Here is a 16440-nt window from a genome sequence, read left to right on the forward strand (position 1 = left end):
ACTTCCAATACTATGTTGAATAACAGTGGCGAGAGTGGACATCCCTGTCTTGTTCCTGACCTTAGGGGGAAAGCTCTCAGTTTTTCCCCATTGAGGATGATATTAGCGTTGGGTCGCTCATATATGGCTTTTATAATCTCGATGTATGCTCCTTCTATCCCTACTTTGTTGAGGGTTTTTATCAAGAAAGGATGCTGTATTTTGTCAAATGCTTTCTCTGCATCTATTGAGAGGATCATATGGTTCTTGTCCTTTCTTTTATTGATGTGATGAATCACATTAATTGTTTTGTGGATATTGAACCAGCCCTGCATCTCAGGTATAAATCCCACTTGGTCGTGGTGAATAAATTTTTTAATGTATTGTTGGATCCGGTTGGCTAATATCTTGTTGAGGATTTTTACATCCATGTTCTTCAGGGAAATTGGTCTGTAGTTCTCCTTTTTAGTGGGGTCTCTGATTTTGGAATCAGGGTAATGCTGGCTTCATAGAAAGAGTTTGGAAGTTTTCCTCCCATTTCTATTTTTTGGAACAGTTTCAAGAGAATAGGTATTAACTCTCCCTTAAATGTTTGGTAGAATTCCCCTGGAAAGCCATCTGGCCCTGGACTCTTGTTTTTTGGCAGATTTTTGATTACTAATTCGATTTCCTTACTGGTAATGGGTCTGTTCAAATTTTCTATTTCTTCCTGTGTCAGTTTTGGTAGTGTATATGTTTCTAGGAATTTGTCCATTTCTTTGAGATTGCCCATTTTATTGGCATATAATTGCTCATAATATTCTCTTATTATTGTTTTTCTTTCTGTTGTGTTGGTTGTGATTTCTCCTCTTTCATTCTTGATTTTACTTACTTGGGTCCTTTCCTTTTTCTTCTTGATCAAACTGGCTAATGGTTTATCAATTTTGTTAATTCTTTCAAAGAACCATCTCTTGGTTTCATTGATCTGTTCTACTGTTTTTTTGGCTTTGGTAGCATTAATTTCTGCTTTAATCTTTATTATTTCCTGTCTTCTGCTGGTTTTGGGTTTTATTTGCTGTTCTTTTTCCAGTTCCTTAAGGCATAAGGTTAGGTTGTGTATCTGAGATTTTTTTTCCTTCCTTAGGAAGGCCTGGATTGCTATATACTTTCCTCTTATGACCGCCTTTGCTGCATCCCAGAGGTTTTGTGTTGTGGTGTTATCATTTTCATTGACTTCCATATACTTTTTAATTTCCTCTTTAACTGCTTGGTTAGCCCATTCATTCTTTAGTAGGATGGTCTTTAGTCTCCAAGTATTTGTTACCTTTCCTAATTTTTTCTTGTGGTTGATTTCGAGTTTCATAGCGTTGTGGTCTGAAAATATGCATGGTATGATCTCGATATTTTTGTACTAACTTAGGGCTGATTTGTGTCCCAGTATATGGTCTATTTTGTAGAACATTCCATGTGCACTGGAGAAGAATGTATATTCTGTTGCTTTAGGATGAAATGTTCTGAATATATCTGTTAAGTCCATCTGGTCCAATGTGTCATTCAAAGCCCTTGTTTCCTTGTTGATTTTTTGATTAGGTGATCTGTCCATGGCTGTGAGTGGGGTGTTGAAGTCTCCTACTATTATGGTATTACTATCAATGAATTTCTTTATGTTTGTGATTAATTGATTTATATATTTGGGTGTTCCACATTTGGCGCATAGATGTCTACAATTGTTAGGTCTTCTTGGTGGATAGACCCCTTGATTATGATATAATGTCCTTCTGCATCTCTTGATACAGTCTTTATTTAAAGTCCAGATTGTCTGATATAAGTATGGCTACTCTGGCTTTCTTTTGTTGACCATTATCATGATAGATGGTTCTCCATCCTCTTATTTTCAATCTGAAGATGTTTTTAGGTCTAAAGTGGGTCTCTTGTAAACAGCATATAGATGGGTCTTGTTTTCTTATCCATTCTGTTACCCTATGTCTTTGAATGGAGCATTGAGTCCATTGACGTTTAGAGTGAGTACTGAAAGATAGGAATTTATTGCCATTATGATGCTTGTAGAGTTGGAGTTCTGGTGGTGTTCTCTGGTCCTTTCTAATCTTTGTTGCTTTTGGTATTTAATTATTTAATTAATTAATTAATTTATATGTTCATCTTTTCTCTCCTCAGAGAGTCCCCCTTAAAATCTCTTGCAGGGCTGGTTTAGTGGTCACAGACTCCTTCAATTTGTGTTTGTCTGGGAAACTTTTTATCTCTCCTTCTATTTTGAATGACAGTGTGCTGGATAAAGAATTATTGGCTGCATATTTTTCTGATTCAGCACACTGAATATATCCTGCCACTCCTTTCTGACCTGCCAAGTTTCTGTGGATAGGTCTGCTGCAAACCTCATCTGTCTTCCCTTGTAGGTTAGGGACTTTTTTCCCTTGCTGCTTTTGTGATTCTCTCCTTGCCTGAGTATTTTGTGAATTTGACTATGATATGCCTTGTTGATGGTCAGTTTTTGTTGAAACTATTGGGAGACCTCTGTGCTTCCTGGATTTTGATGTCTGTGTCTTTCCCCAGGTTAGGAAAGTTTTCTGCTATGATTTGCTCACATAACCCTTCTACCCCTATTTCTCTCTTCCTCTTCTGGGACCCCTATGATTCTGAGGTTGTTCCTTTTTAATGAGTCACTGATTTCTCTAATTCTCAAATCGTGCTCTTTTGCCTTAATCTCCCTCTTTTTTCCTGCTTCATTATTCTAAGTTTGTCCTCTATATCGCTGATTCTTTGTTCTGCCATGTCCATCCTTGCCGCCGTTGCTTCCATCCATGATTGCAGCTCAGTTATAACATTTTTCATTTCATTCTGGCTATTTTTTACTTCTTTTATCTCTGCAGAAAGGGATTCTAATCTATTTTTGACTCCAGCTAGTGGAGTCTAAATTCTGGTTCAGACATCTTGGTTGTATCTGTGTTGGTTAAATCCCTGGCTGTCGTTTCTTCATGCTCTTTCTTTTGAGGTGAATTCCCTAATTTTGTCATTTTGAAGGGAGAGAAGGAATTCATGAGGTAGAAAAATTAAAATAAAAAAATTAAAATTAAAAAAATATTAAAATTAAAAAATTAAACACACACACACAAATCGAGTAAATGATGCTAGATCCTAGGTGTGTGTTGGTCTGGGTGTTGAAAGTGGTTTCAAAGATTAGAGAAAAAAAAGGGGGGCGGGAAGGAAATCATTTGAGAATTTGAAAAAGTGAATGCACTAAGTAGACTAAAATAAAATGATGGAAGTAAAATAGAATTTGAAAAAGTTACACAAAAGCAAAAAATATAGTAAAAAAATTAAATAAAATTATTTTTAATAAAAATTGAAAATAAAAATGAATATTTTTTCTTTCTGCTGAATTCTGTGGTTTAGGTTGTACAGATTGTTGTGTTAATCCTCCAATGAGTTTTCTATGTGTGCAGGATGGTTTAGTGTTGGTCTGGCTGTATTTAATGGACGTGAGACACACAAAACTTCCATGCTATTCTGCCATCTTGGCTCCTTCCTAAAATAAAATGTTTTTAAAGATTGATTATAGAATTCCACTTTTTTTTGCTCAAATATTCAATCTAATAATAATAATAATAAAACATCCAGGCCTCTCTGAACTATTATTTTGAAACTAGGCTTTTATTTTGTAATGTTGCTAAAGAGCTCCTACCACTTAATTAAGTTTATATTGGACTCTAGAAAAGAGACATTTTAAAAAGGCATTTGTTGTATTAGAAGAACTCATGTTTTACACTTGGAGAAATATTATTACTATATCCATACATAGCAGATCACTTGTTATTGGATGTACTCTTAACCCCTTCAAATTTATAATTTTAAGAACAGCTATTTGTTTTGTATTATTAATACTAATAAGCGCACATGTTTACAGTTGAGCTTTTTTCAGAGGGATTCTTTTCACTGCTTGATTTTCACTAGTCTGAGAAGCACTTGCTTAGTCTTTCAAATAGCCTTAAAAATTGATGCTACCTGATAAGTAGGGAAATATTTAGGAGTAATGTTTTCAAGTGGTACATGTGGTTTTTGCTGCATATTTCCTAATATTTTCAGAGTAATAATAAATTTTTAATAAATCAATAAATGCATTAAGCATTTGCTATAATAAGTGTGAAATTTATTTGCTCCTTTCAACAGCCTTATATATAGGTAGGTGGAAGTTATATGCAAAGCATTTAACAGCATGTAAGGCATGGGTTCTGGCCCATTGGAATGGATATAAGCCATGGAGCTAGAGCAGGGTGGCCAGGCTTCTGCTGTTCAAGGTGTTTTCTATTTTTAAATTCAGTGTTAAGGGGTATAGAGAGGGAAAATAAGGGGTGAGGCCTGGGTGGAGGTTGTGTACATATGGGCACTGGGGTGCTTGATTAGCTAGCAGGTTAGTTACTGGCATGAAAACATTTTACATATTTTATTTTTATTTTATTATTTTATTTTATTTTATTTATTATTTTAAGAAAGAGCATGAGCAGGGGAGAGGGGCAGGGGTAGAGATGGAGAGAGAGAGAGAGAGAGAGAGAGAGAGAGAGAGAGAGAGAAAGAGAGAGAAAGAGAGAATCTTAGGCAGACCCCATGCTCTATGCAGAGCCTGATGTGGGGCTCAATCCCACGACCCTGGGATCTTGACCTGAACCAAAATCGAGTCAGATGCTCAACCGACTGAGCCACACAGGTGCCCCAGATTTTAGTATTTTAAAAACCAAATCTCCCATACTGGTGCATGCTGGGGAATATTAGCACTAGTGGTAGTACTGTTATCATCTCAATTTGCAGTTAAGAAAAATCACTGTACAGAGAGATCAAGTAACTTGCTTAAGGTCACAATACATGAAGCTGGAGTTGAACCAGGAACATTGGTGCTAAGACCTATGCTCTTAGTCATTGTGGAATATAGCTTCATAGAGATGCATTCTGCTGATCTGTTACAATGAATGGTGTAGGGACTAAGTGGAAGGGAGACAAGTGGGCTTTAAAGTGAACGTCCAGGTTGCTCCTTTCTCCATCCCTGGTCACACATCTTAAGAAATTCAGTTGAGGGGCGCCTGGGTGTCTCAGTCGGTTGGGCATCCGACTTCGGTTCAGGTCATGATCTCGCAGTCCGTGAGTTCGAGCCCCGCATCGGGCTCTGTGCTCAGAGCCTGCAGCCTGTTTCAGATTCTGTGTCTCCCTCTCTCTCTGACCCTCCCCCATTCATGCTCTGTCTCTCTCTGTCTCAAAAAATTTAAAAAAAAAAAAAAAAGAAATTCAGTTGAGAAATAACTTTCAGAAACCATAAAAAAGAAAATTGCAATAGAATATGTCTGGTATATATTTTTTTAATTTGCAAAAGTATGGATAACTGTTTATGTAATTATATATTTTGTATGGAAGCAGGTTGATTTAAAAAGAAATGAGAAAAAAATTAAAAATGCTCAATGAAATTGTAATGTGAGAAATGTTATGAATATGAAAGTATATAAAATATAAGTATATACTTTTATATATGAAATGCAGAAGAATTATAATGTGAGAAAATGTTACAAATTCACAAGGTATTATATATCATAAAATGGGTAACAACAAGCAGTAGTTGTGCTCCAAGTTTTGCCAGATCCTTTCATTCCTACTATTCCTGACTGTGTGTTATGTCCACCTTAATCTCATGTTAGTTTTATTAGAGAGGATAAGAGAACAGCTGCTCTGTGTGGGGTTGAGAACTGAGTGAGGGCCAGTCTTCTCTTTTGTGAGAGAAGAAAACCATGTTCCACAGTATCTAGATGATGGGTGCTCTATAAATATTTGTTATACAAGTACAAATGTTTGAAGATTTGGGATGAAGAGAGAGAAAGATGGGGTACAAGAAATGTACAAATTCTTCAGTGAGAAAATTTCTGCATTTATATTTTGCCTTTCTCTTTTGATCACTTCAGTTTTGTTAGAAGAGAATGACAATAATAATACATTCCACTTTCTTTTTACATCTTTTCTGTGGGATTGGTCAGCAGAATTTGATTAAGGATTTGGGATCTGGATCATTATTGCGTGAGTTTGACTCTCAACCCACCACTTACTAACTTTGAGATGATAGACATGTTATTTACCCTTTTTGTGCCTCAATTTTCTCATCTGTAAAAGTTGGGATAATAAGAGTATCTGCCTTTAGTACTGTTTTGAGAATATAAATTATGTTAGTGAAGTAATATATGTAAAGTATTTAAGAAAGTTTTGGGGCCTATAGAGAGTGCTCAAAAATGTTGATTACTTTGGGAAGTTCAAGCATGCTGATGACAAAGTCAGGTTTACTTATGAAAATAGAAAATGTCAAGAATTTTCCAAGCGTGTGATATTCCATAAGAACCATTATTAGATGGGATGATTGAGAGAAATACATAGGCTGCTCTCATCTAATGAGATCTCCTTACCTTGTTAATTACAAAGTAGGAGATCAAGACAAAGTAGCAAAATAGAGACCCTCTTACTGTGCTTCTGATGATCAAGGCTGGACTTCATTATGGAGTTCCAGGGGAGAATGACATTGGCTCTGCATAATGAGGTGGTCAAATGAGCCACTACAACAGAACCATCAGATTTAATCAAACATTAGTTTTAATGAAATCTTTTCACTGAATTGTTCTGAATGTCAAGTGTTGCTGCAGCAGAGCTGTATTGGAACCATTCTCATCACAAATGTGAGCGTACCCATCAGCTACAGCTCTTTCAGCCTTAGAGAGTTATTGGTGTCATCCTACCATTCTCCGCTTCAGAGAGGATAGCTTTTCATGTTAGTTTTGCCAAAATAACTTGAGGACCATGGGCAAGTCCCCAGCCTCTTCTGAGCCTTGTTTCCCTATATTTATAATGAGGAGTTACATTAGATGTTCTCAAATTGAACTTTCCAGTCTGTTATTATTATAAGGTTGTGACATTAGTTTTAATCAAATTTGGAGGGAACTAGAGATATCAGTTACTTACTTGCTGGGCTTGGTTAGGCAAGCTGCTTAGACTTCTGGAGCAACGGTTTTTTAGTCTATATGATGAAGAACAGAATAGTATTTACCTTCTAGGATTGCAATGAGGATTCAGAGATAAAGTGTGTGTAAGTTACAGGGAACAATATTTGGCTTAATGGTATGCATTCAATTAATATTAGATATTATTATGATTTATGATAAAGTTGGCAATGTATTTTAGAAATTATCACATTAATTCCATCCCATTGTTACTTATACAAAAACAGTACACTAGATCTGTAAATTTAAGCTTCCAGTTAGGCTCCCATGTAAGATACTTATTTTAGATGTAAGATGCTAGTGAACATTAATAATAGACAATATCACTTAAATCTCTTGGTGCCATGCCTATTGCTGGGCCTGACAATGGTGCATTGCTTTGCACACCATGCATCATTTACTCTGTACAGCAACCCTTTTTAAAAAATGTTTTAGTGTTTATTTTTGAGAGAGAGAGAGAGAGAGAGAGAGGCAGGCAGAGAGAGAAGGAGACACAGAATCCGAAGCAGTTTCCAGGTTCTGGGCTGTCAGCACAGAGTCTGAAGTGGGGCTCCTACTCAGGAATCGCTAGCTGAGCTGAAGTAGGACGCTTAATTGACTGAGCCACCCAGATGCCCCTGCATAGCAACTCTTTAAGGTAGATGTTGGTATCCATGTTCAGTTGCTTTGCATGTATCACATAATTTACTGTTTACGATAATACAATTAGGTAGGTAATTTTTTTATCCCTATTAATGGATGAGAAAACTGAAGCTTTGAGAGGTTAAGTAGGGGGCTGGTTTTCAAACCCAGATGTTTATGACTCCAGTGTTCTTACTCGCCATTGCATATTACATATCATATTTTGTCATGCATATTCCAATATAGTATCTCTCATTCATGTGCTAGAACAATTCTCTCCCCACCCCTCCACTTCAAAAAACTGGTATTTCACCCTTCCTTCTTTGTCTCTAACAATGGTATGACTATTTCTTCCTTTATATGTTGTTTTACAAGAAAGCTTAGGTCCAGATTTGTGGCTCAAATATAGTAATTCTATAATACTGATTAATTGCATGTTTAAGCTCTCCTGGTAATGCTATCCTGGGCATATTTTGCCCAGTCTTCATTGTTATTTAAAAAAATTTTTTAATGTTTATTTATTTTTGAGAGAGAGAGAGAGAGAAAGAGCATGAATGGGGGAGGGGCAGAGAGAGAGGGAGACACAGAATCCGAAGCAGGCCGCAGACTCTGAGCTGTAAGCACAGAGTCCAATGCTGGGCTGGAACTCATGAACCGCAAGATCATGACCTGAGCCGTAGTCAGACACTTAACCGACTGAGCCACCCAGGAGCCCCCATTGTTACTTTTAAACTTGCATTGTTATTTAACCATCTTTACTAAAATAGCTCCCTTTAAGCCACAGGCATGTTTTTGGTGGAACTAGACAAGTGAATGAATGAATAAGTAAAGCCTATATTCATAGCTTGATAAATTGCTCAACAAGATGGATTAAAGACCTAACAGCTATTAATTGAGAGCAGCCATTGCTTCTGGTTGTTTCCTCAAGTTTTATGAGTCCCAAATCACCAAGTGCTAAAACATACATTTTTGAGAGTCAATATTGTAGATTATTATCTGGAGTTGTAATTCTTCTCTGTATGGTAATAAACATCTTTAAGAAGGTCCCAAGTCTAGTATGCCATTCAGTAACTGTTGACTGAGTAGCTAAACTTTCTGAATTAAAAACTTTAAATGTATGTATCCTCAGAAGTAGTCTTTTGCAGATATTTTATAGCATATAGAAAAAACAGAAAAGTGGGTAATAATTTTAAAAAAAGGAAATTAAGGGTGAGGGAATCATATTTCAGTCTAATCATTCAGGGAAATTCAATTTAATAGCAAATTCATTTCTTCCAGAGAAAGAAATGTGCTAAAATGTGACAGAGGTAATTATGTGAATAACACTAGGCAGTATGGGTTGTTTATTTATTTATTTATTTATTTATTTATTTATTTATATGAAATTTATTGTCAAATTGGTTTCCATATAACAATGAGTGCTCATCCCAACAGGTGCTCTCCTCAATGCCCATCACCCACTTTCCCCTTCCTACCACCCCCCATCAACCCTCAGTTTATTCTCAGTTTTCAAGAGTCTCCTATGGTTTGCCTTCTTCCCTCTCTGTAACTTTTTTTTTCCCCTTCTCCTCCCCATGGTCTTCTGTTAAGTTTCTCAGGATCCACACAAGAGTGAAAACATATGGTATCTGTCTTTCTCTGTATGACTTATTTCACTTAGCATAACACTCTCCAGTTCCATCCACGTTGCTACAAAAGGCCATATTTCATTCTTTCTCATTGCCAAGTAGCATTCCATTGTATATATAAACCACAACTTCTTTACCCATTCATCAGGGAATGCAAACTGGTGCAGCCACTCTGGAAAACAGTGTAGAGGTTCCTTAGAAAAAGTATGGGTTGTTTAAAAGCCCTTACCAGATTGTGAAATTCTCTGTGAATGGATCTTAAGATCAAATATGATTCTTTCAAATTCTGAACTCTATGTTTTAAACTTCTTGTCTGGTTCTACTTTGGACAACAGTTTACTAATCCAACAGATATTTATTGATTCCCTACTATGTTCCAGGTTTGGGCTTGAGACACCTGAGGGAACAAAATGGACAAGAATCCTATTCTCATTGTGATAGCCTGAACAGCGCCCACCAGAAATCTATGTCCTAATCCCTGCAACCTGCGAATATGTTACTTTATGTAGCTAAAGGGACTTTGCAGACATAATTAAGAATCTTGGGATGAGAGATTATCCAGGATTATCCCGGTGAGTCTTAAATGTAATTACAAGTGTCTTTTACAAGAGGGAGGCAGAAGGGGATTTCCTTCAGAAGAGGAAAAGGCATTGTGAATACGTAAACAGAAGCTGGGGCAATGTGCTTTGAAGATGTAGGAAGTACCACAAGCCAAGAAGTGTGGGTGGCTGCTAGAAGTTGAAAAATGGAAGGAAACAGATTCTCCCTCAGAGCCTTCTGCTAACAACTTGACTTTGGCCCAGTGAAATTGATTTTGCGCCTGTGACCTCCAGAACTCTAAGGGAACAAATGTAATTTGTTTTAAACCATGAAGTCTGTGGTAGTTTGATATAGCAGCCATGAGAAACTAATGTATTCATGGAGGTTTCATTCTAGAGGAAGAGACGAACAGTAAATAATAATGACGTTAATAAATCATATAGTATATTAGAAGGTAATAAGTAGTATGGAAAAGAGGAACGGTAGTGCAGGGTAAGAGGGATGGAGAAGGTCTACCCCACTCAGGTATGCTGGTGAGCCATGGAGGGAGATTTATAGTAGAAGTAGAATTGGCAGAATGGACCTCATTGAGAAGGTGAGATGTGAGGGAAGACGTGAGTTGATAAAGGAGTTAGCTAAGTGCCTATCTGTGGGAAATACTCCAGGCAGAGAGAGCGACAGTGACGAGTGCCCTAAGGCAGGAGTCTCCCTGGTGTGTTTAAGGAAACAGGCTGGGGTGATGAAAGTGAGAGGGAGAGGAGCAGGGAGACTGGAGAAGTAGCTGTAGGCTGATGAGGTGAACTCTTCTAGCTCTTGTAAAGCCTACTGTTAGGAAGAGGAAACCATTCTACATATTTACTAGAAGTTATTCTCTAGAAGACAATATGTAGCTGGCCGATTCAACTTAATAGTTTTTGATTGAAAAACAGTTATTGATAGGTTAAGCTAGAGGATGACCACAGACACAGAAGCATCTCCTAAATTAGTTTCAAAACACCAACCGGTGTGGCAGAATGCGATCAATCAACTGATTATGTGTGTGAGACAGAAGTCTTCCATTGCTTTTGAGTGTATATATACATGGACTCTACTTGAAGCCAAATGAGTTTCAGCTGGTATCACTGTCTTTTATAAATTTTTGATTATTTTAAGGTCCAACTTTCATAATTTTGATGAAATAATTTCTTAAAAATTTTTATTATCTTCTGCTGTATGGTTTTGGATTATAGCACCCACTTTTTGGTGCAGTCTGTATCTGGATTTAATGTATTTGAAACTATGGGAAATTCTGTGTGTGAGACAGGGTGTCAAAGATTAGTAGCTAAAGTTGAGTTGCAAGGGTCAGCAGCATGGCAGAACAGCATGGACTGATTGCTTTGAGCACTTGAAGGCACCATGATGCAATCCAGCCTAGTCCTGGCACAGTGGTTCATTTCATATTCCAGGCACCTTCAGCCTTTCAACAGCAGCAAGGTTCACCCACTGTGTTTTCCATTCCACACCCTGATATGGTTAAATTCTAAAATCACCTGCAGCTGTGATGTGATTATTAGCTCAACCTCTCTTTCTTCTTCACATGTTACACTTGGATTATGTCTACCATGTCAGTTCTATCAAAGTTCTCTTAGCGACTTAAATCTTGGCTATATATATATAACTTGATGGCAAACTCCAGAAACAATCTAGAATTATTACATCAGACTTTTGTTCAAGCCAAACAAGTAAGTCTTTGTTGAATAAATGAATAAACTGATATTAGAATTAGCAGGGAGTGTGTGTCCTTGCCTTCCCTGGCTACTCTTAACTTTTAAGTTTTTGCAGACTCCTGGGCCTGTTCTGATGTTCGATGGAGTTGTATCAGTGGACTCAGACCATCAGCCAAGGGGAGCTGGAGAAGACCTTGCACAAGTGGTACCTGGGCTGAGTCCCAGGCACTAGCATGTCTAGTGAGCTGAATCTTCCACTAATCCCACTACATTTAGTCTTTATAAACAGGGTTCTATCTTGGTTTCTTATTCTATGCTCTAGTTCCTTGTGTGATTGCTACCCCAACTGGCTGGTGCTCAGACCACCTGCATGGTATATGGAGGGCCAGTTTCATTTAACATGCCAGAGTATGATCAGGAGTTTGTATCTGGGTTCTCCAGAATAACAGAGCTAAAGGATGTGTGTGCGTGTGTGTGTGTGTGTGTGTGTGTGTGTGTGTGTACATATGCATATATACATAGTGAACACTTGAATAGAACAAAAAGACAGGCTTTTCTAAGGATATGATACATATAATGAAATGTATATATTATGTATATATATATATCATATCTCATTCTATGTATATCTGTCTATATATCTATGTATGTGCACACACACACACACACACACACACACACACACACCTTAGTGGTTCTATTTTTCTAGAGAACTTTGACCAATACAGAATCCTAAAGACCATTCTATCCTAGCCATTTCTCCTCTTTTTCTTTCCTTTGCCTATTGCTTTCCAGTGTGGAGATGGGAAAACTAAAGCTTAGAGGGGTCAAGTGACTTGTCCAAGATGATCAGCTGAATGGTGACTGAGTTGGCATGTTGAGCTATTGGTGGGATGGGGAAGGGGTGGGATCGGTGATGACTAATACATTGACCTCTTGGATACCTGGGATTGTTTGAAGGAATAGAGATGCCAGGAGAATGTACATATTTTGAGACAAAGTTTTACCTTGATTCAATTGTGTTTAAACCATCAACCGTGGCAGAGATATACAGAAGGTGTTCAGTGTGCAGGAGAGCCATTTTGGAATGGCAGACATTTCTGTCTGATGATTATCCTATTAAGAATAAAGATTTGATTATGTGAGAGAAAAAAACTTCCAACATGTGTGAAAAAAGCAGTTTCTATTTGTCAGGGACACAGTGTTCTGACAGCAGTTTTGTTCCCTCTGGTTAATGATAACTGGCTCTGGCTGGCACTTTCATGAGATGAGCTCGTCTTCTAGTTAGAGAAGTCAAACTCTGAAAGCCAAGATTTTTTTGAACTTTAATAAAGAAATGCATGACAACTCGATTTTTAAAAAATTGACAACAAAAGAAACAATGTCAGCAATTTAAGAGTAAGTTACAACTGGCTTTTAGAAAATGAGATGTGAATCTTCAACTATGTCTGGATGTAGAACATATTGGAGAATGTGGATAATTAGGTGCACAATTCAGCCAAGAATGACTTTTCCTCTTCGTTTCCTTTTCTGCCTTGTGTGTTGGATAATTTGAGGGTATTTTTTTTGTTTTAATTTATTCAGTCTATAATTTTTATGTCCACTTAAAATTTTCTAGAGAGATATAGTCATTGAGACAAGGAAAAGACACAAATGTACATAATATTTAATATACATTGATAGCTATCACCAAAGGAATTGTGCTAAGTTTTATGGAAGATACAAAAATACAGAGAATATAGCGTCTTTGTCAGTTTAGCTGGTAGAAAGAATTAAGTTCCATAAGGGAGAAATTGATATAGGAATTTATTTGCTCACTCACCAAATATTTATTGATTGTATATTATAGCTTAGACACTATAGATTTATAGATGTATAGATGCCTAAGATCCAGTGTTCAGTGAGGAAGCTGAGAGAAAAGCAAAAAGTAGGGAAAAGAACTAGAATATAAAGCTTTTTCATTTATTATTTTTGTGGTCCCTGCCTCAACTTGTCATGGTGTTATATGCTATTTGATGTTCTAAGTAAATAAAAATCAAAATGTTAAATTATTAGCATGAATTTTAATTGTTCATCTCTATATTGTGCAATACCAATTCAAATGCAACTATCAGAGCATTTCATTTGTGTGCAATCACCAAAATTACACAATTTGTATTTTGTGGCTTGTCCTTGAAAGGTGCCTCTAGTTGGTTAGAGATGAACTCAAGACAGAATGAGGAGGATTGGAAGGAAGAAGACAAGATCCCCTAGGCATGGAGCTGGCTGAGGGGACACTCAGGACAATGATATTCATGGGGCTAGGCAGCCTCTCACAAGCATCCTCCTCCATGATTTGGGGTGTGTGCGCATTTGCTTGGGCCTGATGGCTACTACTGGGTTTCTCTTTCCATCAGCCAAGGAACCTATAAGCAGCATCCAAGCAGGGGCCTGGGGCCATGGAGTCAAACCAGGGGTCCCTTATTTCCATGGGCCTACCATCCCAACCGATGGTAGATGGCAACCCCTACAGATCCTAAGCCTCTATGCCAGGATGTATTCCATGCCTGGATGAGGTACAGAGGCTTGCCCCTGTCCTGGCCCAGACAGATCTTACCTGGAATGGGAATGGCAGCTGCTATGCCTGGTCTGAAGATGCCACAGGGTATGGCATCTGATCCCAACCCCACCCAAGCTCATGACCAGGCCCCTTCCTAGGGTGAAGAGTGACAGCAGTTACAGGTAGGGGTAGGGTTGGGGAGTCTGGCTGGAGTCTGGGACAGGGGAATGGGTTGCCAAGAACTGGTCCCAGGGAGGCCCATCCCAGAAGGTGGGACTGTGCAGGAACCAGAGGTTCTAAGCCCCTGGGGCATGCTCCATTGTCCCGTTGCACTTCACTTACAAAACACAAGTAAAAAATGATTAAGAATTTCAAGATTTCGCTGGCTGCACAGCTAAGAAGCTAGTCCTAGTCTGTACTCAGTTTTTTGATACTGTTTCCACAGGTGTGATGACTCCATCTTTCAGGGAAAGCAGTTTCTTCTCTGTGCTGAGTTAGAGGAATAGTGAGCTATCAATATTTTCCCCTTCAAGCTCTCTTTCCTTGAATTGCAGTTCCAGAGACTAATTTTGAATTTTTTTTTAAGGACTGATTTTCTTCATTTTTACAAGGATGGTATCATCATCCTTCCTAGTAGTTGTGGATTTGCTTTGGATTTGCATGCTGGTGTTTTGAAGCTTCATTAAAGTGAAGTTTCATGTAAAAGTTGTGGACAAGTACTGAATGCAGTCAAGAAATCAAGATGATCCTGATAACCACTTAACCACAAAAGGAAGCTTCATAACAGCTTCCTTTGGATATTGGATAACCCTGTATGTCCAACTGCAGTGTGCAGGGGAGTTGTGGCTGCTTATCATTTTCAGTGAGGCAATACAGCCGCTGGTTAAGGTCAAGGGAGGTATTGAACAGACCTGAGACTGAATTCCTCCTCTATCATTATGTGATTTAACCCCTAAATCTTTCTGTCCCTCAGTTACCTCATATGCAAAATGAAAATCATGGTTTTGTCTTTTCTTGTAGAGTTCTTATGAAAGTTAATTGAACATGCACGTAAAGCATTTAGCATGGTAGTTGAGACATAGTCACTTCTCAAGAGATGTAAACTCTGTGTCTTTTCATATGCAAGCATGAACAAAAAAGTGAACACTATTCTCCTTTTTGACACCCTGTGCCAGGGTCCCCGTTGTCTTCAAGCATTTCTGGTCCACTCCCTTCCATGCAGCAAACTCTTGCTTATTACCTTCACTCTTGTCAAACACTGTATCTCCTGTGTCCCACCTGCTCAGGACTATTCAAAAAAATAGTTTACTTTGTGGCTTAAATTTGTTTCTTAGTTGGATCCTAGATACCTATATCAAATATTGAAGTCAGGTAAGTCAAGAAGAAAAGTTCCATAGAGCAAATAGGAGTCTGGAAAAGGATGCAGGGGGTACTCCCAGCAGAAAGCCGTGGCTGCCATGGATGGCCAGAGATGAGATTGGGTGCTGCTAGGCACTGGGCTGAAGCTGGGGAGCAGTCCAGAGTCATGGAGGGCCGGGGTGGGGGGAGCTGGGGTGGGTGGAGGTTTCTGGGAGATCTCACTAGAAGATTTTACAAAAGAATTTTTTGTGGATGGTTGGGGGTAGTAAACTTCCTGAGCCACTTGGGCCCTTCAGGAGTTTCTCTTCAGGCCAGTTTTTTCTTTTTTAAATATATAACTATAATATATATGAATATATAAAAATAGGTAATGTTTGTGAGAATGGGGCAGGCTGACTGAGGTGTTGGGGTCAACAGGGAAGGGCCAGAGCATCCTCCCCTTCAGCCAGCACCCCTACCTCCACCCCTAGTCCCAGAGCAGGTGCTTGGAAGCCATGTGGCGTGATCTTGCAGTCACGAGGTGCCTGGTAGCTGTCTCCTCTCAAAGGTCAAACCTTCTGGAATCAGAAGAGGACCACCATAGATCCACTCCAAGGAGTACAGCAGGGGCTGCTGGAAGTGAAGGTATGGAGGGCTCCTTGCCATCATGAGCTCTCCCCACCCTCCACAGTGGCCCTGTAGCTCCTTGCCTCTTCTGATGTCACCCATCTCCAGCTGGAGGTGCAGGCTTGTGGAGATCTAAAGAGGTGGCTTGGGTCAAAGGCCCACACTCTGCCTAGCAGTGGGCCTGATTCTCCAGAGCCACCCTGCCTGTCCTGCTGTGTGTCCCATCTGAGTGGGTGACAGAATAGAGAGTTTGCCTTTGGATTTAGTTCCCAAATCAATCATCTCACCAGGGTGAAATTTTAATTTAAAAACTTAAAAGAGACTTTTCTAAAAACAAAAACAAAAACAAAAAAAAAAAACAAAAAAAAAAAGGAAGGGATGAAGTTGAACTGGAAAGCAAAGTTAAAAAAAAAAAGAGGGGGCTGTTAAAGCACTCTAGATTTTAA

This window comes from Lynx canadensis, chromosome C1 (genome assembly GCF_007474595.2).
Source record: "Lynx canadensis isolate LIC74 chromosome C1, mLynCan4.pri.v2, whole genome shotgun sequence".
NCBI classification, from domain to species: domain Eukaryota; kingdom Metazoa; phylum Chordata; class Mammalia; order Carnivora; family Felidae; genus Lynx; species Lynx canadensis.